Source organism: Sciurus carolinensis, chromosome 5 (genome assembly GCF_902686445.1).
Source record: "Sciurus carolinensis chromosome 5, mSciCar1.2, whole genome shotgun sequence".
In the NCBI taxonomy this organism is placed as follows: domain Eukaryota; kingdom Metazoa; phylum Chordata; class Mammalia; order Rodentia; family Sciuridae; genus Sciurus; species Sciurus carolinensis.
Genome location: NC_062217.1, coordinates 87,689,208 through 87,717,004, shown reverse-complemented (window position 1 = coordinate 87,717,004; position 27,797 = coordinate 87,689,208). Strand labels below are relative to the sequence as shown.

Genomic DNA, 27,797 nt, shown 5'->3' with positions numbered 1-27,797 from the left:
AAAGACATAGACTGGGAGATTGTATTAAAAAGAAAGATCCAACAATATGTTGCCTGCAAGAGACTCACCTCATAGAAAGAGATACCCATAGACTAAAGGTGAAAGGATGGGGAAAAACATACCATGCACATGGGTTCAGCAAAAAAGCTGGAGTATCCATCCTCATTTCAGATAATGTGGACTTCAAGCCAATGTTAGTTAGAAGGGATAAAGAAGGACATTTCATACTGCTTAAGGGAAGCATAAATCAGCAAGATATAACAATCATAAACATCTATGCCCCAAACAGTGGCTCATCCATGTATGTTAAACAAATCCTTCTCAATTTTAGAAACCAAATAGACCATAACACAATAATACTAGGTGATTTTAACATGCCTCTCTCACCACTGGACAGATCTTCCAAACAAAAATTGAACAAAGAAACCATAGATCTCAATAACACAATCAATAATTTAGACTTAACAGACATTTATAGAACATACCATCCAACCAAGAGCGAATACACTTTCTTCTCAGCAGCACATGGATCCTTCTCTAAAATAGACCATATATTATGCCACAAAGCTAATGTCAGCAAATACAAGAAGATAGAGACACTACCTTGTATTCTATCAGATCATAATGGATTGAAGTTAGAAATAAATGAAAGAGTAAAAAACAGAAACTACTCCAACACCTGGAGATTAAACAATATGCTACTATATGATGAATGGATAACAGAAGATATTAGGAAGGAAATTAAAAAATTCTTAGAGGTAAATGAGAACAAAGAAACATCATATCAAAATCTCTGGGACACTATGAAAGCAGTACTTAGAGGAAGATTTATTTCATGGAGCGCATTTAATAAAAGAAGTAAAACTCAAAAAATAAATGATCTAACACTACAGCTCAAAGCCCTAGAAAAAGAAGAACAGACCAACACCAAAAGTAGTAGAAGACAGGAAATAGTTAAACTGAGAGCTGAAATCAACGAAATTGAAACGAAAGAAACAATACAAAAAATTGACAAAATAAATAATTGATTCTTCAAAAAAATAAACAAAATTGATAAACCTTTAGCCACACTAACAAAGAGAAGACGAGAGAAAACCCAAATCACTAAAATTCGGAATGAACAAGGAAATATCACAACAGACACGACTGAAATACAAAACATAATTAGAAGCTATTTTGAAAATCTGTACTCCAACAAAATAGAGAATTTCGAAGACATCAACAGGTTTCTAGAGACATATGAATTGCCTAAACTAAACGAGGAGGACATACACAATTTAAATAGACCAATTTCAAGTAATGAAATAGAAGAAGTCATCAAAAGCCTTCCAACAAAGAAAAGTCCAGGACCAGATGGGTTCTCAGCCGAGTTCTACAAAACTTTTAAAGAAGAACTCATTCCAATACTTCTCAAAGTATTCCAGAAAATAGAAGAGGAGGGAATTCTCCCAAACTCATTCTATGAAGCCAATATTACCCTGATTCCTAAACCAGACAGAGACACATTGAGTAAAGAAAATTTCAGACCAATATCCTTAATGAACATCGACGCAAAAATTCTCAACAAAATTTTAGCAAATCGCATACAAAAACATATTAAAAAGATAGTGCACCATGATCAAGTGGGTTTCATCCCAGGGGTTCAACATCAGGAAATCAATAAATGTCATTCACCATATCAACAGACTTAAAGTCAAGAATCACATGATTATTTCAATAGATGCAGAAAAAGCATTTGATAAAATACAGCACCCCTTCATGCTCAAAACACTAGAAAAAATAGGGATAGTGGGAACATTCCTTAACATTGTAAAGGCCATCTACGCTAAGCCCATGGCTAATATCATTCTAAATGGTGAAAAACTGAAAGCATTCCCTCTAAAAACTGGAACAAGGCAGGGATGCCCTCTTTCACGACTTCTATTCAATATCGTCCTTGAAACTCTAGCCAGAGCAATTAAACAGACCAAAGAAATTAAAGGGATACGAATAGGAAAAGAAGAACTCAAACTATCCCTATTTGCTGATGATATGATGGTATACTTAGAGGAACCAGGAAATTCCACCAGAAAACTTTTAGATCTCATAAGTGAATTCAGTAAAGTAGTGGGATATAAGATCAATGCACATAAATCTAAGGCATTTTTATACATAAGCGATGAATCTTCAGAAAGAGAAATTAGGAAAACTACCCCATTCACAATAGCTTCGAAAAAAATAAAGTATTTCAGAATCAATCTCACAAAAGAGGTGAAAGACCTCTACAATGAGAACTACAGAACACTAAAGAAAGAAATTCAAGAAAACCTTAGAAGATGGAAAGGTCTCCCATGTTCTTGGATAGGAAGAATTAATATTGTCAAAATGGCCATACTACCAAAAGTGCTATACAGATTCAATGCAATTCCAATTAAAATCCCAATGATGTACCTTACAGAAATAGAGCAAGCAATTATGAAATTCATCTGGAAGAATAAAAAACCCAGAATAGCTAAGGCAATCCTTGGCAGAAAGAGTGAAGCAGGCGGTATCGCAATACCAGATCTTCAACTCTACTACAAAGCAATAGTAACAAAAACAGCATGGTATTGGTACCAAAATAGAAAGGTGGATCAATGGTACAGAATAGAGAACATGGACAAAAACCCAAATAAATACAATTTTCTCATACTAGAAAAAGGGGCCAAAAATATGCAATGGAGAAAAGATAGCCTCTTCAACAAATGGTGCTGGCAGAATTGGAAATCCATATGCAACAGAATGAAACTAAACCCATATCTCTCACCATGCATGAAACTAAACTCAAAATGGATTAAGGATCTCAGAATCAGACCAGAGACCTTGCATCTTATAGAAGAAAAAGTAGGTCCAGAGCTTCAACATGTCGGCTTAGGACCAGACTTCCTCAACAGGACTCCCATAGCACAAGAAATAAAAGCAAGAATTAATAACTGGGATAGATTCAAACTAAAAATCTTTCTCTCAGCAAAGGAAACTATCAGCAATGCGAAGAAAGAGCCTACAGAGTGGGAGAAAATCTTTGCCAATCATACTTCAGATAGAGCGCTAATCTCCAGAATCTATAAAGAACTCAAAAAACTCTACACCAAGAATGTAAATAATCCAACTGACAAATGGGCTAAGGAAATGAATAGACACTTCACAGAAGAAGATATACAAGCAATCAACAAACATATGGAAAAATGTTCAACATCTCTAATAATAAGAGAAATGCAAATCAAAACCACCCTAAGATTCCATCTCACCCCAATTAAAATGGCAATTATCAAGAATACAAGCAACAACAGGTGTTGGAGAGGATGTGGGGAGAAAGGTACACTCTTACATTGCTGGTGGGGCTGCAAATTAGTGCAGCCACTCTGGAAAGCAGTGTGGAGACTCCTTAGAAAACTTGGAATGGAACCACCATTTGACCCAGCTATCCCACTCCTTGACCTATACCCAAAGGACTTAAAATCAGCATATTACAGAGATACAGCCACATCAATGTTCATAGCTGCTCAGTTCACAATAGCCAGATTGTGGAACCAACCTAGATGTCCTTCAATTGATGAATGGATAAAGAAACTGTGGTATATATATACAATGGAATATTACTCAGCCATAAAGAATGATAAAATTATGGCATTTGCAGGCAAATGGATGAAACTGGAGAGTATCATGCTCAGTGAGATAAGCCAATCTCAAAAAACCAAAGGAAGAATGATATCGCTAATAAGTGGATGATGACACATAATGGGGGGTGGGAAGGGTTAGTGTTGGGGTTGGAGTTGGGTTTAGGGAGGGGGGCAGGAATGGAGGAAGGAAGGACTGTATAGATGGAGGGGAAGGGTGGGAGGGGAGGGGGGAAGGGGGAAAATGGCAGAATGAATCAAACAACATTGCCCTATGTAAATTTATGATTACACAAATGGTATGCCTTTACGCCATGTACAGACAGAGAAACAACATGTATCCCATTTGTTTACAATAAAAAAAAAAAGAGAAAAAAAAAAAAGCCTACCAATTAAGAAAAGTTCTGGACCAGACATATTCTCAGCTGAGTTCTAAAAGACCTTTAAAGAAGATTTAACATCAATACTCAAATTATTACACAAAATAGAAAAGGAGAGAACACTTCTAAAAGCATTCTATGAACTTTATATTTGTTACAATCTTGTTCTTTCAACAATGTGTAATAAAATTGTCAGCTTACAAAAAATTCAAACATAGTTGGGCTGGGTTTGCGGCTCAGTGGTAGAGCTGAGCATGTAGGAGGCACTGCGTTTGCTTCTCAACACCACATAATAATAAATAAAGGTTCACCCACAACTAAAAAAAAAGAACCTTGTAGTTGTACATGAATACAATGTTAATGTTGAATATTGGGGGGCATATCTATGCAAACAACAAAAAGAATCTGAATTCATACTTTTAGTTGATATATCAAAATATGTAAATGATTTTTGCTGGCTTTTTCCACTTATTTCAGTTAATAAAGAAAAAAGGAAAAAATAGATTTAAGAATAGAAATTACTGTGTTAGGGCTTTCTAAGTATTCAGAAGATACTTACATATACACTTTTTTGAATAGGTAAGTTATGAAAGAACACAATAATAAGCTGGTCAAAAGACTTACACTTTCATATTAAAAATCAAATATTATTTAAAATTGTGGGCTGTCAGGGAGCCAAAGGGCATGCTTGGTATGCCTAGAGAAAAACAGGAAGCTATTATAATTGGCTACATGTATGCTTGAGCTTGTGATTGCTTGACCTTTAACAGAATTGGGTGGACATATCTGATCAAAATTGCATATGCATGAGACTGTTTATATATAGAGGGTGTTATCCAAACAAACAAAAAAAAAAAAGTTCCTTCATGACAATCTGAGGTGTATGAGTCTTTATGTCCCGCTGAATGGTGACATAAAATATATGCTCACATATTTCAGAAAAGCAGACTGCTTCTCACACAACTGTTATTTGAGGATAAAAATCTCATTTACCTAGAGCACCCTACAGTAAGGGCTGTCTCCTCTGAAGAACTGAATTCATTAACGTTGGTACAAATAAAGATCACCAGTCCATTTTTTTTATTTGTACATTCAGAAACTGAATTACTACTGCCTTAAAAATAAAATTTATGTGGACTGTGGAAATACAACCTGCAACACTCATTGGTAATAATGAGCTCTGGACAAGTAAGCTTTCAAAATAATTACAATCAAAGCTGGTTTGGAAAGAAAACACTTCTTAGACAATTAGTCATTATTTTGCCTTCTTGACCCAAGTGGAGATGCATGCTATAATTTCTTCCTGAGTGGGGCTGTTTGCGTACCTCAACTTTGGTCCTCTTTTGAAGATGTAGGTGTTGTGCATATGTAGATGACAGGAGAGAAAACAGAAGGCTATAGTTTTCCTACAACTCTTGTTTCTAAAGGTTCTGTTTATAGCTTGCATGTCTGGATCAATTATGTCTTTCTTATACATAAGGCAGGATAATCACATACTAACTTCTGAGCAATGTCATATTATCTTCCAACAAAAGGTAATAATGACTCAAAAACCAAAGTGATAATTTCCCAAGTGGTGACCAACATTTTAAAATTCAGTTTCTTATTAATGCCATGTATAGTTGTTGACTTATCAATGGCACTCATGCACAATAATTTATTTCTGTGTTACTAAATTCAGCTTGTACATGTCAGGTATTTTTTTTAACCTAGTTTGTTGTTTAATCATGTTAAGTTATGAGGTTTTGGGATCTGGATATTTGTGTAAGGCTTTATTTTAAAATCTATGAATTCTTCTTTATCATCAGAAATCTCTCTTAAACTGGACAGTACTCTCAAATAACGCACAATAAGAGGATACAAAGAGAAGGCTAAGAGTTAGCAGAAAGCACAGAATCTCACCTTTTCAGGATGAATTCTATGCTTTTAAACAGCAACAGGAAGGTACTTCTGTTGTAAAGTAAAAAATTGATTTTGAAAGATGAACTTTTATTGAAAGATGCCAGGATTAAATGTACTCATATATTTTCAGGAATACTTGAAAGCTGTAGAAATTTCATTGCTGCTAAGGTTTTTATCGACTCTAGGAAAATTATGAAACTATGGCAAAAAACAATCAAGCTCTATTCATTTTACTTAAAGTTGATACCTGCTAGGATAGAAACTGATGTCAAAAATCAAGTGCCCATCAGTAAGGAAATATGACAAGCAGTATCTGTCGTGTCCCTTGCCCGCAAGAAAGCACGACACAGGAATCTTCCTTCAGCAGTTTAATCAGGACCTTATTACTATACAACCATGGATTTTCTTCTTCTCTCTTGAGCCGAATTCGTACACCTTTATACTCTTGCAATAACCAATCTACTCCTGCCACTTGGCCTATGTTCATAGGTGCTCCTACATGCAACAGTTGGCTCAACCAAATGTGGGCTTGTTTACCTAGAATGCACCTCAGGCCTTAGCGGAAACCAGTGCCATCTTGTCATGGCGATGTGGCGGCTCGCCACAGCTCCCCCTTCTTTATTTTATGAACACAGGTGAAGGTAGAGGCCCTATCCTACTGTGCAAAAGTGGCAGATAGTGAACATCAGTCCCAGAGTGGCGCCTTCTCCGGGCCTGACATCACCTAAGCCGATGCCTTTTTTCGTAGGGTGGGACGTGGACATCAAACCCACATGCAATAGGGCATGCCTTCCTTGAGGTTCAAAATAAAACTCTCAAGTGCAGTGCTTTGCCTCGCATCCTGTGTCCATGAAGACATAGCGGTATGGAAAACCATACTTGGGGGAGCTTATTCAGCTTACACAACTGCAAAGGCCTGAGGTAGGAAAACACATCACCCTTTTTGCCAATGCTGCACAATACAGGGGCATCATAATGAACACAAGGCACACAGTAACAGTTCTCTTCTCCAATATCATTGTTATAGCTCAAGATCAAAGATGGAAGTTACAAGACAATTGAAGCTTTAATTAGTACAAGAAATCCCCAGGATGCAAATACACAGTCCTCAAAGAAAAGTACATAGTAATTACAGCAGTACCCTGCAGACACCTAGCGTAAATGATAATTCTAACTCTAGCAGAGATATACTAAAAATGCCACCTATTCCCGTGCCAGATTAGCCAACCACACAGAAGGTGACACCCCTTGCTCAATGGCCAACACAGCCTGAATTAACACCGCCTTTTCACGTGCTTGACGCACTCTTAGCTTGCAAATAAGCCAAAGGCAAAGGCAAGTGCCTGCAAGACAAATACATCCAAAGGTCCCCACACCAACCCATTCTTTAAAATAACTAAAGGCAGAGGTGAGCCAGCTAGAGAACTGACTCAAAGTAACAGGCTCAACACAGGTGTCATTTAAAATCGAAATCTGCAATAATTGTTGATTCATCATCTTCTCAGTTTCTAGGGACCAATTGCCTGCAAGAAAGGCGGAAATCAAGTGGCTTTGATTCTTTGCTTCTTCATATCTTACTGGAGTTATACACATGTGTTTATGATTCCCGATGCATCCAACTTGTGCAATGTTGAAAAGTTCATCCAACTGTACTTGTAGTAAATCGATCCTTTGATTCGCCGCCAAGATCCCTGATAGGATATGTCTGTTGACGCGGTCCTGGGATTCTAGCACCTGTGCAGTTTGCTGTATGACTTGATTAATGGTTTGTGCTGTTTGAACTTGATCATGGCTAGAGCAGCGGTAGTGGCTGCAGCAGCAGAGACAGCAATAGCAGTTATTATGGCTGCGGTAATACCAAAGTCTCTCTTTTCTCTGAAGAGGTCCACCAACGGAAAATTATCTAGATTGACCTCCACTGGGACAGGTACAAAGGTGGGTACCTTTATAATCACAGCAACAGATTCACTACCGTTCCAACACTCTGAAAGCAGGCAGGTAATATTGTCATTAGAACAATTTAAAATCACTTCCGAACTGTTTGATAATAGGAATAGAAAAGGGGGGGTTAAGCATACTGGAGCGGGGGGAAGAGTAGCGTTATATAGCTGCTTATGCAACGACAAGTTTCCTAGTCGATGTCCTCTCTGTATATCTTCCATGACAGTACCTGTTGCATTATGCAAAGAGAAATTGCCTCCTTTTAATAAGGCTAAAGCAGAGATGTCAGTCGTGGCTCCGGCCCGATTACCTATCAGCCACTGATAAAAGGGCCACCCCGATCCGGTAGAGGTACCATTTTTTGTGAAATTAAAGGAAAACTTCTTAAGGGATGGAGATATAGAGAATCCCGGAGCCATCTCTTTATAATCCCAATTTCTGTCTTGACAATGAGTAAATATTGGGGGGAAGCTTTTGTAAGGGGTACAAGCGGGTGAAGCAAGAAACCGTGTGGCATTTGTCGCATTTTTCCTTGCCCATGGAAAATGACCGGTACTCACAGTAACCAGGGTGGTGATAGTTACCACTCCACTATTATTTCCCACACCAGATCCAGACTGCAATCCCTGCGAAACCTGCGTGAGGGCAGAAGTCAGTATGTTTAAGGATACGCTGTTATGTTGCAAGGGATTGTCCCAGGAGGTGACATTTTTAAGGAGCAGACGCACACAGTGTTGACTGCTACTATGAAGGGAGAAACAAAAGACTTCGGTCAAATTAAAGGATGTAAGATTAAAGACGGAGGTTTCAGTAGACATAGGATCACGACATGGCATTTCCATCTCACAAGTGGTGGCGAAAAGGGTTGGCAAAATATTGGAATCAGCATGGATCGGCATGGGTATCGGCCATGCCCGAGTAACCGCCCAGAGCCTTATCTTAGAAACTGACTTCTGACTGGCCCATTGGATCATCAGGACCAGACACCACAGGATCAGTAGATTCTTCATTCTGTTCCTTCACACCTTTAGCTGAAGTCGAGGCTAACAGACTCCCAGGTATCCTACGCACGAGTCGCTCAGGCACCCAAAGCGGTTCCTTTCGATCCTGTGGAAAAATACAAACAGAACCTCGTGCCCATATCAGCACGGGATCAGGTCCATACCACTGGCCTGAAAGCACATCCTTCCACTTCACTTTCCCTAAGGAAGGGGGGGCAGGTGGCGAACAATGTCTGTCAGCCGCAGAATTATCATGTGCATCCAAAGTTAAAAAATTAATGGTAAAAAGAGCCAGAGACAAACGCTCTTTAGGAGTACGGCTTGCTCCTATTCCCCCTTTTTGTCTTTGCAAAAGTTCTTTAATCATTCTATGAGCTCTCTCCACGATTCCCTGACCTTGGGGGTTGTAAGGTAAGCCATGAGTCAGTTGCACTCCCATAGTGGAGCAGAAAGAGGTGAATTGTTGACCAGTGTACGCCGGCCCATTATCTGTCTTCAAGGAGCATGGAAGGCCCCAGGCGGCCCAAGCCTCTAGGCAATGGGAGATGACATGATGGCCTTTTTCTCCTGCCAAAGCAGAGGCATGCATAACTCCAGAGAAGGTATCTACTGAGACATGAACATATTTTAGGGAACCAAACTCTGCAATATGAGTAACATCCATTTGCCAAACCGTAAGAGGTCGCAAGCCTCGGGGGTTAACACCAAGAGAAGGGAGATGGTGAAATGGAACACAATGGGAACAATCTAAGACAATCTGTCTCGCTTCTGCTCGAGGAATAGAGAAGCGCTTACGAAGTGTTTGGGAGTTAACATGAAACTTATTATGAAAGTCTCGAGCACTGTCAAGAGAAGAAAGAAAACAAATTGTGCGGGTAGCGGCATCTGCCCTTGCGTTTCCCTCAACAATAGGTCCAGGGAGAGCCGTATGAGCTCTTATATGTACAGGATAAAAGGGTGCAGAACGGCCCAAAATCAAATTTTGTAACTGAGTAAATAAAGATGAAACTTTGTTGTTAGGATTGATGGCACCTACAGTTTCCAACACCTTAAGTGCTCCTATTACATAATTAGAATCTGATATCAGGTTAAAAGGAAAAGGACAACTCTCAAAAACCTTAATGACAATTTGTAGCTCCACCCATTGTGGGTTTCCTGGTTCAAATTGATGTTGGATGGGGAACTGACTATCAATAACATAGGCTCCTATACCTGTCTTAGAACCATCAGTAAAGATATTCGATGCCTTCAACAAAGGAACAGTAGATGTTATTCTAGGAAATATAATCGGATGTTCCTTAACAAATGTAAGGAGTGGATGAGAGGGAAAATGATTTTCAATTTCCCCTGGAAAGGAACATCTCAAGATGGCCCAATTGTCCAAAGTAGCACTGAGTATCTGAATTTGTTTGGTTGTATAGGGAGTAATTATAGAGTTTGGAAGAACGCCAAAAAACTGAATACTCTGCTGAATGCCAAGTAGAGCTAAAGAGGCAACAGCATCAGGGTAATGTTCTAAAGAACAGTCCAGGAGAAACATGTGGATGAATCCACAACAATGGACCTTCTTGCCATAAAACTCCAGTTGGCTGCCTGAGCGTGGGCAATACACAAAGCTGCACAGGCTTATCTCCTTGTAATCTAGTAAAACTGGCATTTTGAATAGCCTTTTCAACCTTCTGGAGTGCCAATCTGGCCTCAAGAGTTAATTTCCGAGGAGAAGAGAGATCAGGGTCACCTTTAAGGATGTCATATAAGGGAAGTAAATCAACATTGGGAATATGCAGATAACTCCTGATCTAATTTATGTCCCCTAGCAGTTTTTGGAAATCATTCAATGAGTGAAGATCCTCAGTCCTAATAGTTATTTTCTGGGGAGCAATACCTTGTGAGGAAATTTTTGCTCCAAGAAAGTTTACTATGCTTCCTGTTTGAACCTTTTCTGGAGCAATATGTAATCCTCGCAGTTCTAAAAGCCGAATTAATTCAGAATAGATTTCAGAAAGCAGCTCTTCCGACTTAGCTGCTAATAAAATGTCATCCATGTAATGAATACATTTTAACCCTGTAAACTTCTTCCTGAGTGGTTCAAGAGTCTTACCAACAAACAACTGACATAAAGTAGGACTGTTAGCCATGCCTTGAGGCAACACTATCCACTCAAATCGGAGATCAGGTTTTTCATGATTGCAGGCTGGGAGGGTGAAAGCAAAGCGCTCTGAGTCTCGAGGATGTAGTGGAATAGAAAAGAAACAATCCTTAATATCTATACACATGACTCTCCAGTGATCTGGAATAGTGGAAAGTAGCGGCAACCCTCTCTGAACTGGACCCATTATCTGCATCTGTGCATTAATTGCTCTTAAATCATGTAACAGACGCCATTTACCAGACTTCTTTTTGATAACAAATATTGGAGTATTCCAGGGAGATGTGGAAGGTCTAATATGTCCTAAATCAAACTGCTCTTGAACTAATTCATGTGCTGCAGCCAGCTTGACAGAGGGTAAAGGCCACTGAGACACCCATACTGGTTCCTCCGTTTTCCAGGTAATGGGTATCTGCGCCTCAGTGGCCCCTATGAAAAACCCAAACCCTCTCCATCCGTATCTTTCCTGGTTGGCACCGGACTCTTCCTCCCCTGTAAGTTTTTTCCTAATCCTAGATCAGGTCTAAATCCCATTTTCAACATCAGTTGACGAGACTCTGGAGAGTAAATATTACTGAGCTGATATCCCATATCACTCAGGATATCCCGTCCCCATAAAGAAAACGGGAGGTCAAGTACATAGGGAATAAACTGTCCAGCATGCCCCTCAGTGTCCCGCCAGGAAAGTGGTCTACAACTAATTTGAGGAGCTTGAGCATATCCAAGCCCTCTGAGTGAGTGATCAGAAGTCTGGACTGGCCACCCCCTAGCCCAATCTTTTTTAGAGATAATACTACGATCTGCCCCTGTATCCATTAACCCCAGGATAGGTTTACCTTCTACGTTTAGAGTTACCAAAGGGCGTGTGTTCAAATCTAGAGTTAAATAGGCGCTATTCCCTTCTGTGCTCCCAATCTGTTCACTAGTTCTATTAATGGCATCAGCTTTAAAATGCTTATGTAGGCTAGGCAGCAAGAGCAGCTGAGCAATCCGATCTCTGGGGGAGATGGACACAATGCCTTTTGGAGCTTCCACCATGACTTTAACAGAACCCACCGCATCTGGGTTAATCACTCCAGGAAAGACATGAAGACCTTGTAAGATTGAAGAGGCTCGCCCAATGAGCAAACCTACAGTGTCCTGTGGCAGAGATCCTTGAAAATCAGTGTCAATCACCTGAACACCCATTTTAGGTGTTAAAATGAGTCTGGTGGTGGAACAGAGGTCAACTCCTGCGGAACCTTTAGTGGCTCTCCTGGGCTCTTGGGGTGTCTCAGAGACGGCCAATACTCATCCGGCCTGGTTACTTCCTCTGTGGCCCCATATATTTGCGGGCCCTGAGGACGGGGGCCCTTCCAGCCGTTTTTTGAATCAGTCCTTTCAATAAACCGGCCATGGATATCTTTCACGGACTTACATTCATTAGCCCAATGTTTTCCTTTCTTACATCTAGGACACACCCCCGGGAGGCGATTTGGAGGAGCGTTATTTGTCCTTTCTGCCTTATGTTTACTAGGACACTCTCTCTTGAAATGTCCTTCTTGTCCACAAGAGTAACACCTCCTATTTCCGGAGGAAGTCCTGTTAGAAAGTTGAAGGAAGGCAGCGGCTAAGCCTGCATTTGTTAATGGGCCGCCTATTTCTCTACAAGCTTTCATCCATGCCTCTATGCCTTTGCTTTTAAATGGATTAATAGCATTTCTGCATTCTCTTGTACATTGTTCATATACTAATTGTTTAATTAAAGGCATAGCTACATCAGCATCCCTGAAGATCTTCCCTGCTGCATCTACCATTCTAGCCACGAAATCTGAAAAAGCTTCTGTGGGGCCTTGGACAATTTTTGTTAAGTTACCTCGCACTTCTCCTTTATTAGGAAGTGCTTTCCAGGCAGCAATGCAGATCTGATTAATTTGTTCATAAACCTCTAATGGATAGCCTGTTTGCTGATTGGCAAATCTACCCTGCCCCAGAAGCATATCCACATCCCAGGCAGGTTTGCCCATAGCTTGGTTGCGTGCAGCCTGTTCATGGGCCCCCTCTAACACGAAGGTTCTCCAGTCTAAATATTTACCTGGGGAAACACAAGCTTTCACTAAACCGACCCAGTCCGAGGGGGTCATGCAGAATCTATTGAGTCCCTCTATTTGGGCGATAGTAAAAGCAGCATCCACACCATAAGTGCGGACAGATTCTGCTATATTCTTTATCGTTTTAAAGTCTATGGGTTCCTGATATCTTCCCCCATTATTGTCCTGGAATACAGGACAGGCAAGCCCCAACTCTACATGGGCAGCCCTCCAAGCTGCAGAGTTAAAAGTTCTACCCGTGCCTGGAACCCCTCCCACATATGGGGGAGGATCATAGGCTAGAGCTGGTTCCTGTTCTTCCTCATAGTCCTCCTGTCTAAAATCTTTTTGCCTCTTAGTTCCCCCTTCTTTTAACCTCACCTTCCGTAAGTGCTGCGTTAGCTCTTTCACTTCCTCATCACCATCTGATTCTGACTCCCCTGTTTCTTCTGGTGTTCTAAGGCTTTTAAATCTGGGTATAGTCTCCTCTTTGGAATAGCTCCATAAACCTGCTCTCCTGCACTATGTTTACTGGAAGTACTCATAGAATCCTCGGACTTCTCCTCATGTAGTTGTTCAAGAACTTCCTGTCCTTTATGAATAGCTTCCTGACATCTACCATCAAGAATACATCCTTTTATTAATTTCCATAGCGGTATCACCCCTTTCTCCAATTGTCCCTGCTCCTGAAGGAAATCCAAATCTCTTCCCATCTTATCCCAACTGGCAGGAGTCAAGCTTCCGGAGACAGCAAACCATGGGGCCACTTTATCAATTCTTTCAATGAATGTTTGTAAAGTACTGCATTTGACCTTGAGCTCTTTGGAGCGCAACAAAAAATCTAAAGGCTGTACTAACGAACTAGATGGAGAATTGCCCATAATGAAAGCAGCGTTCAGAGCAAGCAGAATGAAAGCGAAAACAAAATATCTTTCTTTGTTGATCGACTATGCAAGGTCGATCCCCGCTCTCTCTTTATCTACAGAGGAGCGTCCCACTATGTGTGGACCCCACTTACCTGTGGTACTTACCGGTGCACCCCCTGACCACTGAAAGTTCTGATTCCTGGGTTTCGGCACCACTTGTCGTGTCCCTCGCCTGCAAGAAAGCACGACACAGGAATCTTCCTTCAGCAGTTTAATCAGGACCTTATTACTATACAACCATGGATTTTCTTCTTCTCTCTTGAGCCGAATTCGTACACCTTTATACTCTTGCAATAGCCAATCTACTCCTGCCACTTGGCCTATGTTCATAGGTGCTCCCACATGCAACAGTTGGCTCAACCAAATATGGGCTTGTTTACCTAGAATGCATCTCAGGCCTTAGCGGAAACCAGCGCCATCTTATCATGGAGGCGAGGCGGCTCGCCACAGGATATAAGATCAATGCACATAAATCTAATGCATATTTATACATAAGTGATGAATCTTCAGAAAGAGAAATTAGGAAAACTACCCCATTCTCAATAGCATCGAAAAAAATAAAATACTTGGGAACCAATCTCACAAAAGAGGTGAAAGACCTCTACAATGAGAACTACAGAACACTAAAGAAAGAAATTAAAGAAAACCTTAGAAGATGGAAAGGTCTCCCATGTTCTTGGATAGGCAGAATTAATATTGTCAAAATGACCATACTACCAAAAGTGCTATACAGATTCAATGCAATTCCAATTAAAATCCCAATGATGTACCTTACAGAAATAGAGCAAGAAATTATGAAGAATAAAAAACCCAGAATAGCTAAAGCAATACTTGGCAGAAAGAGTGAAGCAGGGGGTATTGCTATACCAGATCTTCAACTCTACTACAAAGCAATAGTAACAAAAACGGCATGGTATTGGTACCAAAATAGAAAGGTGGATCAATGGTACAGAATAGAGGACATGGATAAAAACCCAAATAAATACAATTTTCTCATACTAGACAAAGGTGCCAAAAATATGCAATGGAGAAAAGATAGCCTCTTCAACAAATGGTGCTCGCAGAATTGGAAATCCATATGCAACAGTATGAAACTAAACCCATATCTTTCACCATGCATGAAACTAAACTCAAAATGGATTAAGGACCTCGGAATCAGACCAGAGACCTTGCATCTTATAGAAGAAAAAGTAGGTCCAGAGCTTCAACATGTCGGCTTAGGACCAGACTTCCTCAACAGGACTCCCATAGCACAAGAAATAAAAGCAAGAATCAATAACTGGGATAGGTTCAAACTCAAAAGCTTTCTCTCAGCATAGGAAACTATAAGCAATGCGAAGAAAGAGCCCACAGAGTGGGAGAAAATCTTTGCCAATCATACTTCAGATAGAGCACTAATCTCCAGAATCTATAAAGAACTCAAAAAACTCTACACCATTAATGCAAATAATCCAATTGACAAATGGGCTAAGGAAATGAATAGAACTTCACAGAAGAAGATCTACACGCAATCAACAAACATATGGAAAAATGTTCAACATCTCTAATAATAAGAGAAATGGAAATCAAAAGCACCCTAAGATTCCATCTCACCCCAATTAGAATGGCAATTATCAAGAATACAAGCAACAACAGGTGTTGGCGAGGATATGGGGAGAAAGGTACACTCGTACATTGCTGGTGGGCTGCAAATTAGTGCAACCACTCTGGAAAGCAGTGTGGAGACTCCTTAGAAAACTTGGAATGGAACCACCATTTGACCCAGCTATCCCACTCCTTGGCCTATACCCAAAGGACTTAAAATCAGCATATTACAGAGGTACAGCCACATCAATGTTCACAGCTGCTCAGTTCACAATAGCCAGATTGTGGAACCAACCTAGATGTCCTTCAATTGATGAATGGATAAAGAAACTGTGGTATATATATACAATGGAATATTACTCAGTCATAAAGAATGAAAAAAATTATGGCATTTGCAGGCAAATGGATGAAATTGGAGAATATCATGCTAAGTGAGATAAGCCAATCTCAAAAAACCAAAGGACGAATGATATCGCTAATAAGTGGATGATGACACATAATGGGGTGGGAGGGGTTAGTGTTAGGGTTAGAGTTAGGGTTAGGGAGGGGGGCAAGAATGGAGGAAGGAAGGACTGTATAGAGGGAAAAGGGGGGTGGGAGGTGTGGGGGGAAGGGAAAAATTAACAGAATGAATCAAACAACATTACCCTATGTGAATTTATGATTACACAAATGGTATGCCTTTACGCCATGTACAAACAGAGAAACAACATGTATCCCATTTGTTTACAATAAAAAAATAAAACTATTTAGGAGTAGACCTTGAAAGAGATAGGACCTGAATTCTCTTCATACTGTGTCCTAAGCCAAAATTATGGTAGTAATACATAAAAACAGAATGAAAAATAGCCTCTTTGCCAGACAAAACTCAAATTACTCATTGAAAATTTTGAAAAAAGTATTGAAACAAAACTAGAATAGGGGCTGGGGAGATAACTCAGCTGGTAGAGTGCTTGCCTCACAAGCACAAGGCCCTGAGTTCGATCCCAAGTACCACAAAAAAAAAAAAAAAAAAAACTAGAATAAAACTCAAATTAATAGTCTTACAGATGGAAAAATGGGATATTTCCATGCAATCCATCAAGCACCAGAGACAGAAGTTTCTTGAATAAAGATGTTGGTAGATAATGGTAAACAGAAGAACAGTGGGAAAACTAGTCCTAAAAGACATTGGAAAATTATTCTGTACTATGGAAGAAAAGAAAGATGTATCAGGAAAATTAATGCTGATCTACAGGGTAATTGTGTGTCCTATTTTCCATTGTATTCTTAAAGTTTAAAAGAAAAATTTCTCTAAATATGTAAAGACAATACTGAGGGCTTTGATTCAGGCATAGTAATATAATTCACAAACCTCAACAGTCATATAGTCTCTCTCTTAGAGTCAATTAATCCCTCTGTAGAGACAATAAACCATTCAAAAATTTAAAAAAATACAAAATCTGACACTCTAAGTGAATACTATTCTATCTACCTTTTTTGTACCAAAATTATCTGCCTATACAGTTTTGTTAGTAGAAATACATCATGAGCTACACATGTGAAGCATATATACAATTTTAAATTTCTAAAAGTAAAAGGAAATATATGAGATTAATTTTAACTAAATTTATATGTATGTGTACATAGGTTGTGTACACACACATGCCCCCACACTCACACTGTAGATTAAACCCAGGACCTTGTGCATGTCAGGCAAGAACTCTATCACTGAGCTATGCCTCCAACCCAACATATTTAAAACAATATAATAAAAAATATTATCATTTCAACAGGGAATGAAAATTATTGAGATACTTTACATTATTTTTTCATGCTAAATCTTCAAAATCAGTGGTGTGTTTTATACTTTGTACATCTCTGTTTGGACTAGGTAAATCTAATAAGCTCTGTAGCTGCAGGTAACTAGTGGCTACCAAATTGCATAACACTAAACTACATACACTCAACTCTCACAAAAATTAGGTGTAAAAAACAATGGTATTAAAGCAACTGACATTTCTACCATTCCATATTTTTTGATTCAAAAATTTTCTATTTTTATTTCCATTCTAGAGTTGAAAACACTGGCACCCAGAAATACAGAACCTTTCCCAAGTTTATGTAGCTTGTAAGTGGTAAGGCCTCTGTTGTGAACCATCCAGGCTGGGCCACTGCTGGCCACCCCTGTAAAGCACCAATCAGACCATACTTTATGTAGATGGCACCTCTACAGCATAGTTCCAGATATGACTCTGAACCCAGGTTCAATCGCTTCCCAATTATTCTGAACCAAAATTCAGGAAGTGCAGATATATCTTTGGAAGTAGGTAAACAAAAAACTGGTTACATTCTCCCAAAACTTTCCACTTTTGTGTTGATTGTAAGCTAGTTTGAATTTTATGTCATTTTTGGGTTTTTGTCCACTCAAAAACATCCCTGTAATGGATATCTGCTAGTTATTTTATTATTTGTTACTAACCACACTTTTAACAAATTTATACTTTGTTGTTTAAAACAGACTATATCAGTTACTCCCTTGTTTGGTTACCAAGTACTAAAAGCTTGAGAGGCCATGTGATTAGAGTGAGGCTCAGCTACCATATGATTGGTTCAAATGTCAGTCACAGAGCCACTTTTCCTACTTTAAAGTGATATTGCTGATGTAATTGCACTTTGCATAAAATACCAGAGTTTTTCTTTTTTGACTGGTTCCATCACTTTTACTTATGAAACACTCCCAAATGAAACTTCTGAATAAAAAAATACAACTGAAAATACTTCCATGTAGAAAACAGTTTTTACAAACTACATTAGTTTCAGAGAATGGAAAAAAAATGCTCCTATAGTAGTTTTATGTATTATTAAATAATGTTATTTATGCTTTTAGTAGTTTATGGTGTTCAGAGAGGCATGTTCTTGCAACTACCCTTTTCTCCCATCTTGTTTACCTTAAGGAAGGGAACGTGGGATCTGACAAAAGGAAAGGAACTTGTACAAAGGAAAGGAACTTTGCCTATTAATTGCTATTAAGGTTGTACATTTTTATCTTTAAAAGTTAAGTCACACTTCCTCAAACACATAATGATTCATCTTTACAAAAAATAATTAAGGAGTACCTCATATAATTCCAGTACTTGAGCAACTATGAAGTACCTTTTCTTTGTATAAAAAGTGATACTAGGTCTTGAAGACTTAAAGCAGATAAATATGGATATTGGTTAATCTCTTCATGCTGTATTGCATCTCCCTGAATTTTTTAACCTTTTTTTTCATTTACTTGAAATAATATACAAGAATACAGTGTGTAAAATTGAAAGGCAATGTTACGAAGAAGTGTAAATAAATTGAAATTGATTTTACAGATGTGATTTCTAACCAGAAATATCACTTTGTGAATAACATGAAAAGCCATGATTGTAGCTCAGAGCAAAAGCAGCTGTATTGCCAATGTACTTCCTCTAATTTTGGACAGTTGGAGGAAAAGTAAAGTGCAAGTGTTCCACTGCAATAAGAGCAAAGTCTGCCCCCACCATAAAGATGATGACAAAATATAGTTAGGATACATGACTGAGGAGACATAGAACACAAGGTTAAAAAAATGCAATGGTGTAGAATGTTTAATAGCACCATTGCAGTGACTATATCCTAATGCTGTTAACTAACTTTACCTTGGTCCAGGGTACATCGCTGCTCAAATAATGGATGAGTGCTGCCACTGGATGCATGAACTCAGCATCCCTATGGTAACTGCTGCAGGTGGCATTTTTCACTGGGACAGCCCCATCATCCACCTTCCACATGGTATGTAGTCTGTTGACACTGGCCAGATTAGAGCACCTGTGTTTGGTACAGATGCTGGGCCACATACGGGGTGCTCACTGAAAGGCCAACCCCAGCCTCTGCTTCATTTTATCTTGTTGATAATACAGATTAATAAGCACTAAGGAGCCAATGTATAAATAGCAGTTACATATTTTTAAATTCTCTTTTCATACAATTTAAAATAAAATAAGTACACGCTTCTCTCTTTCCACTGTACTTTTTGGCCACAGGATATCAATTTTGAAACCTATATTACCTGACAAACCTATATGAAGTTTGGAAGGAGAATAAAGCAATTTAGTTTGCAATGTTGATAGTTGTAGCATACTTAATGCTCTAATGGAGAAAGCAAATCCTCACTCATATTACTTTTTATTTGTTCTAATTAGTTATACATAACAGTAGAATACGTTTTGAAACATCATGCATAAATGAAGCACATCTTCTCATTTTTCTGGTTGTATGTGGTGGAGACACACCGGTCATATAATCATACATATACAGAGGCTAATAATGTCCAATTCATTTTACTATCCTTCTTGCCCTCATGCCCCCTCCCCTCCCCTCCCTCCACTCCCCTCTGCCTAATCCAAACTACCTCTATTTTTCCCTAGGCCTCCTCCCCCTTATTGTGAATTAGCATTCACATATCATAGAAAGCATTCAGCCTTTGCTTTTCAAGGATTGACTCATTTTACTTAACATGATATTCTCCAACTCCATCCATTTACCTGCAAACACCATACATCTAATTCTTCTTTAAGGCTGAGTTATATTCCCTTTCATATAAATATACACACACCTTTTCTTTATCCATTCATCTGCTGAAGGGCATCTAGGTTCTTCCATAGTTTGGTTATTGTGAATTGAGCTTCTATAAGCATTGATGTGACTGCCTCACTGTACTATGCTAATTTTAAGTCCTTTGGGTATAAACGAAGGAGTGGGATAGCTGGGTCAAATGGTGGTTCTGTTCCAAGTATTATGAATACTCTCCATTTCTCTCTCTCTCTTTCTCTCTTTCTTTCCTTTCTAAAACGCGTTGCTTAGTGTTTCCTCCCTATTCTGTCAGACTTCTAGGAGACTGCACTGTAAGAGTACAGTAAAGTTCTCCAGCATTTGTAAATACTGAGGAGAACACACAAAATAGAGATACCAAAGGAGTAGCAAGACAGATTCTTGTATCCATTCCTTATTTAATATTATATTGATTTCATCTTGTGCCTCTCCAGAGTATTGAAATGGGGGTGGGGCATCCAGACGGCTCTCCTTTCAAATATGGAAACTTCTAAGAGCGGAGAAAACATTACTGCAATGCTATTTGGTTCTACTAAAACCTATAGTCAACAACTGAGTCTACAAAAACAGCAGTTGAATAAATCATCTGAGAATTAAAAAGTTAAACGCCTTGAGCCGGTGAGGTGGTGTGTAGGTTTGACCCAGCCACTCCAGTTCCCAGCAATGCCCTCCCAGGCCAGGCCAACGCACCCCACCGCTCTGATCTGGTTTTGGCACCCAGGGCAGAGAGGGAGCCAATGGTGGAGCTCTGTGAGCCCGGCCAGAGCGTGTCTGGGGGAGCGGAACCAGGAGGAAGAAGAGGACTAGGAGCTGGAGCCGCTGCTACAGCGAATCTCCTGGGCCTAACTGTAGGGAGGCGCGCCAGGGGGCGCCCTGGGGCTGCAGGATGTAGTAGACTAAAGGAAGTGACCCTTGCCGCTTGACTGGGCTAACAGGAATTGACGCTCCAGCCCAAGGACCAGCCCAGCTGCCTCTCCTGGCCTCTGGGGCTCGCCCACGGATCTGAGTCAGAACCACCCCTCAGTTCAGCGACTCCTGGAATTTCAGAGATCAGTGGATTCTTGCATGATCCAGAATTTGCTGGTAGTATATTAAGAGTGGAAGTAGCTATAGAATTGGGAGTTCTTCCAGACAGAATTTCTCAAGGGTCAAGTGGAAGTTACTTTGTAAAGGATCCTAGGAGAAAAATTATTGGTGTATTTAAACAGAAATCAGAAGAGCCTTATGGTCAACTGAATCCAAAATGAACCAAGGATGTCCACAAAGTCTATTGCCCTTGCTGCTTTGGCAGAGGCTGCCTGCTTCCCAACCAGGGCTACCCTTCTGAGCCTGAGGCCTACTTAATGAATGAAAACGTCATCTGGGTATCGTACGTAAAACAAAAGTTGTTTGATTTGTAAGTGAGACTTTTAACTACAATGACCATGCAAAATCAGGATACAAAAAGTATGCCTTACAGAAAGTGCCAAAAGTAGGTAGAATGTTTCATCAGATAGGCTCCCTCGTAACAAATATTGAAAGTTACAGGAGGCTGAATATTGGCTTAGGCATTTGAAGCTGATCTTTTGCCTGAGAATATTAGAAAACAATTTGTCAAAATTTGAAAGATTAGTTGTTTTGGATTACATCATCAGAAATACAGGGGAAATGATAATTGGTTGGTCGTACATGAAAAGGAGAAATGTGGGCTGGGGTTGTGGCTCCGTGGTAGAGTGCTTGCCTAGTACCATGTGAAAAAAGAAAGATATCGGTGTCCATCTACAACTAAAAATATTTAAAAGAAAAAAGAAAAGGAGAAATGTTAAAAGGAAACTCAACGTGATGACTCAAACTGGATCAATAATAAAGAATTACTTATTAAAATAGCAGAAATTAATAATGGTCTAGCATTTCCTTTTAAACATCCTGATAAATGGAGAACACACCCATTTCATTGGGTGTAGTTTCCACAAGCAAAAGTTTCTTTTTCTGAAGAAATAAGACAATTGGTTCTGCCATATATTTCTTTTTTTGTTTTAATGGATCTTTCAAATTTTTATTTATTTATTTATATGTGGTGCTAGGTATCAAACCCAGGGCCTCACACATGCCAGGCAAGTGCTGTACCACTGAGTCACAACTCCAGCCCCAGCCTTATATTTTCGATATGAACTTTGTGTAAGATTTATGTGAAGATCTTTATGAACTTTTTAAAACTGACAAGAGTTTTGTCAAAGCTACTTTTGAAAGTCAGATGTCTGTGATGAGGAGTCAGATCTTAAAACTTACTAGGCAGAGTGCTGTTCAGCTGATATAGATGCCTTGTGTGATTGTAGAATGCAGTAATGGAGGAAGTCAGCGTTGGATTCTCCACCTTTGGATTCTCCACCCGGCAGCTCCTTTACACAGATGATCCATTGCAGGAAGTCATTTTTTTTCCCTTCTGGTAGCAGGTGTAAGGGAAACAACTGTTGGGCATTATTGCATTATTAAAACATTTCAGCAATGTAAATCTACTGTTAAGGGCTCCAGATGCCAAAACTTCAAATAATTTAAGTATTTAAAAAGGTTGCATTTTGAATGTAATTGAAAGTTTACAGGTTTTGTCCAAATATTAAATTTCTCTATCAAGGAAGAAGTGATAAGTCTTCTACATTGTATTTTTGTAGAAAATTTCATGATTTTGTTAATTTAAAAGGTAAAGTCATGGTTTACACAGCTAGAATCACTATAATTACTGTATAATTTCAAGTAGAAAAATTAGATATTGTTGACCTGGAATATAATAACATTACTGTATTTTTTTATTTTTAGGAACCAGGGATTGAACACAGGGACACTCAACTACTGAGACACATATCCAGTCCTATTTTGTATTTTTTATTTAGAGGCAGTGCCTCACTTAGCACATCCCTGTTACTGAGGTTGGCTTTTAACTTAAGATCCTTCTGCCTCAGCATCACAAACTCTTGGGATTAAAGGCGTGTGCCACTGTGCCTAGCTCTATATTTTTTAAACATTGAGAAGAATGTTCTTGTTAACTCTTCTACATTGCATTACAAAAGGCCTTTGATGGTGGGTAAGTCTGAAACCACTCTTGTACTTTAACAGAGTACTCAGTAGAAAAATAGGTAACAATAAAGAAACAAATGGTGCCTTAATTTTAAAAGCTGTTGTTTTAGAACCTGAATAAGTTCTGCTAAAGTGGTCATTATTGGGGACCTAAACATTAAATATTTTGTTGAAGTAACAGATGACCACTTTCTTCATTGTACTTTAGAAATTTTTGGGGGGTGGGGAGAGTACCAGGAATTGAACCCAGGGTCACTCAACCTTGATGTCACATTCCCAACATTTTTAAATTGTTTATTGTGAGGTAGGGTCTTGCTAAGTTGTTTATAACCTCACTAAGCTGGTAATCCTTTGAACTTGTGATTCTTCAGCATCAGCCTCCAGAGCCATTGGGATTACATGCAACATGCATGAGCTCCCACACCTGGCACCTTAGAGTATTTTTGATGAGTTATTTTGTTTGGGTAAGGAAAATCATCTGAAGACAATCCCTTTAAAAAAAAAAAAAAATGGATACACTCAAATGACACTTGAGGGTAATAATATGAATTTAAGGTAGATCTTTAGTGTTTTGAAATTTCACAGTAACAATAAGAATTCCCTTTAGTTTCTTACGTGGGATCAAGTGATTAATCCATCAGTACTTCAGAGTACTGGTATTGTTCATTTTAGTACTCGAATTGGTATTAAAGTCACTGAAAAGTAAACCACACTCCAAAGTATGCATTGGATTGCATTTTGGAGTTCTCAATAAGTTTTAAAAATAATAGGGTGCTTGAAATTATAGATGCTGTTATAATTAAAGTCAGTTTTAGATTATTAGCCAGAGTTAGAGGGTAACTTGAGAGAGAAACCAAATCATTTATATTTTATTTTAAAATTTACTTTTATATTTTATTGTGAATATCAGTATGTCTCATGTTCTTGAAATTTGTAACACTATTAAGTTACCAAATGATTTAGATTGAAATGAGCCTGATATAAAGATGTGATTCCAGAAAAGAAAAGTTCATTTTTTTCTCCATTCTCGAAGCTAGTAACTTCAGTACTTGAACTAAACTGGGCTATTGTTGGTCTTGGCCTTTTGTTTTTTAGGTTTAGTGTTTCATGACTTTTTTTAAAAAAAATGTGTTTTTTGTGTGTGTGTAAAAAGCAGATCCAGGTGGTTGTTTTACTGGAGTCTCTCTTCCTCAGATTATTCTCTTGATGTTCATGGGTGTGATGAATGAGCATATTCCTGCCTTCAAGGAGCTAATTGGAAGCCTGGGACCTCCTATCATCTGCAATCTTCCACTTGCTCAGTTTTGAGATAAATGGAAAAATGACTAGAAAATCAAAATTGAGAGTACTGTCTTTAGGTAAATACTAGTAATCAAAATGTGTCTTTTTTTTTTTTTTTTTTTTTTTTTTTTTTGGTGCTGGGGATTGAACCCAGGGCCTTGTGCTCACAAGGCAAGCACTCCACCAACTGAACTATATCCCCAGCCCAAAATGTGCCTTTTGAAGGTGTATCTAAAAGAAAGGATACAAGTTGTTGTGATGTGGGTCTGACTTTCATAAAACAATTTTTTCAATATTTTGAAAATTGCTGTATTAATTTTTAAAATTACTATATTAATCTAGTAAATTGCTACTGTTTTATATCTTAAAATTAAAATAGCATAAATATATTTTTAAATCTCTGACCATGCTACAAAAGTAAAGTTGAAATATTTAAGATAAGATTACAAGTTAGGGTACATTGGCTGTGTTTTGTAAACTTTCATGAACTTAATTCTTATTTAAATTTTGTGTTTTCTTCAATGAGTATATTTATATTGCCAAGCTTAGTAGACTACAGGTAATAAAATTCATTGTGTTGAGAAAGCAATAATTAAAAGTCAATCAAACAATGAATGAATACCCCCTAGGAGGTGATGCTATGCTCTTTTCACAGGGCACAAGAAATAAAGTGCTGGAAGGAATGAAAGAGCTTAGACTTATGGATGTTTGGAGATTTCCAATCATTTTAGATTTTTGTAAAAGCAAATCTTATGGATGGGTAATTCTTGCCTCATGGTGACAGTTTACAAATAAGAATAGCATATTTCCATTTCAGAGTAGGCAGTGTGGAGCCCTCTTCAGAAGCATTTTTAAATTAGAGTAATGGGGCTTCACAGGCATTCCTGGCAGTAAAGAGTGAGTACTATGCTTCAATAAAATAATAAACAAGATCTATTGGCTTTCACCACCACCACCACCATTTCACTGTAACAGCAGTGACTGGCCTCCTGCAGTTGGACTCTGTTTCCTGGATTTTTTAACTCATAAATGGAAAAAAGCACAACAGTGTAACCTTTATTAGCATGATTGGTCATTCTGTTAATAAACTGTATCAATCAGAAAAGATCATCTTTGATTATTTCCCTGAATCCAGACAAATATACACATATATATTAACATATCTTCAATAGAAATATTCATTATGAAAAACAATATGAACGAGCAATACTTGGTGAGGCAACATGGCAGAAAGACTTAATGAAAGACAGGTCTGTGTACTAAATTCTGCCTATGCTTCTTGCTAGCTGTGCAATTTTGGAGCTGTGACTTAATTTTCCTTACTTCCTCACTTGTAAAATGGACATAATACCAGCAAATAAAAGCATTGATAGGGTTACATGAAATCAAGCACCTGACACATAGATGTTTAAAAAGGATTGGCTGTTTTATGGTTGCTTTCTTAATGTTCATCATCATCAACAGAAGCTGCATCTCACTGGGAAATAAACAATGCAGAAGTAAACCAAGTGTTTGATCTGCCTATGTGCTAGGCAGAGTGAAAAAGAAGATGGTGGCACTGTTTATAAGACCTTGGGAAAGTGGCTTCATCTCTCTGGTTATTTATTTGATGTGGGGATAACAGTTACACTTATTTGGAGTTTTTTGTGAGGATTAAAGAATATTTAAGATTGAGTTCTTAATATCATTTCTGGTTCATAATTAAGAGCTCAAAGAATGTTACCAATTTTTAGCATTATTATTTATTTTACTATTTCACCAAAAGATGAATGTTGCTGGAAACAGAATTCTAAATATCTGATCCAAAAATAAAGAAGGGGAAATTACATATTTTTATAGTCACTTGAAATCTATTCCAAAGAATCAAAAGCAGTAAAATATGAATGCTTAGGGAGAAAAATATTGTATTGAAAATATCAATAGGTTAAAAGGCTTAACAAAAGATCCTCTTATTTAAAAATACTATGTAATATTATGGTCTGGGTACTGTTGTAAGCACTTAATAAATTATTAGTATTAATATTAATTAATATAATCCTTGTAAATCTATAAGGCAATTACAATTTTTATCCCAATTTTACAGACATGGAACTTGAGATCATAGAAGTTAAGGAATGTACCCAAAGTTACACATGAGTAACAGATTTACAGATTTAAAACCAGACAGTCTCTCAAGGGTCTCCATTTACCTACTTTATTATTCAAAGAAGAGAATATTCTTAACATGTATTAGAATAAGGAACAAAGAAAAAACAATGCTAGACTTCAACATTAGGATAAAGGAATAGTAAATTGTTGTATCAGTTATTTTCTTTGAGGAAGACACCTAAGTCAGAGTTGAGGGTAGGTTAACAACTCAGAAAAACAAGGCATATATAACTCCAGTATGGGGCTAACAAAATTATGTCATCACAAACATGAAACATGAACTAAACCCAGGGAATTAGTTGGAGATTGCTGATAAAGTCTTTAAAAATAAGAGGCAGCAATATTTGCCCCAAGATTTTGGCAACATCAGTGAAAAAGTCTTAAAATTTTGCTAGTATTTTGATCCAGAATTCCCAGACTTTGTAATAATTTTAAGAACATTTGTGAACATATCACACAAGGAAGTTTTTTACAACAAAACATGACATCAAAAATGAAAATTAATTAAGAATCCAAAAACAATATATAGTTGAGTAATTTATAGTAGATTCATCGAATGTAATAAAATATCCTCATTACAAAGATGTTGTAGAAGAACATGGAAAGCAGTTTATGGTGCATTGCAACTACCACATAAAACCTTTTAGAAAAGAGAAAAAATCTATTCTAAATCATGGCCATTTTTAGAAAGGGAGCAACTGGTGATACTAATTTTTATATTCTTACTTTGTTTTGTGAATTTATTCCAATCAACTTTTGTAATCAAAGAAAAGATTTTCTTCTTTTTTTAATGTAAAATTTTGTTCCAAAAACAAAAAAACGTGATATTCTCCAACTACACATATATGATTTATTCCAGAGCTCTGAATATTTTCTTACCTAAGACCTGAGATACAGTCATAAAAAACAAACAAAACACCGTACATTCTTGACTTTCTTCCTTAAATCTTTACCCTAAAATAATAATGTCATCCAATGGAACTTTGAGTATTGACAGGAATGAACTATATTTGCATTTTACCTTACAGTAGCCACAGGATACATGTTACTATCACATATTTAAAGTGTGTAAAATCAATATGAAAATTCTTTAAAAGATGAGGAATAGAACCACCATATGATCCAACA

General features: G+C 38.0%; 1 pseudogene; it reads left to right on the top strand.

Moving 5' to 3' along the window:
• The first annotated feature begins 20,926 nt into the window (after positions 1-20,926).
• Positions 20,927-22,581, top strand: LOC124985634 (phosphatidylinositol 4-kinase type 2-beta-like; annotated as a pseudogene).
• The last annotated feature ends 5,216 nt before the right edge of the window (positions 22,582-27,797 follow it).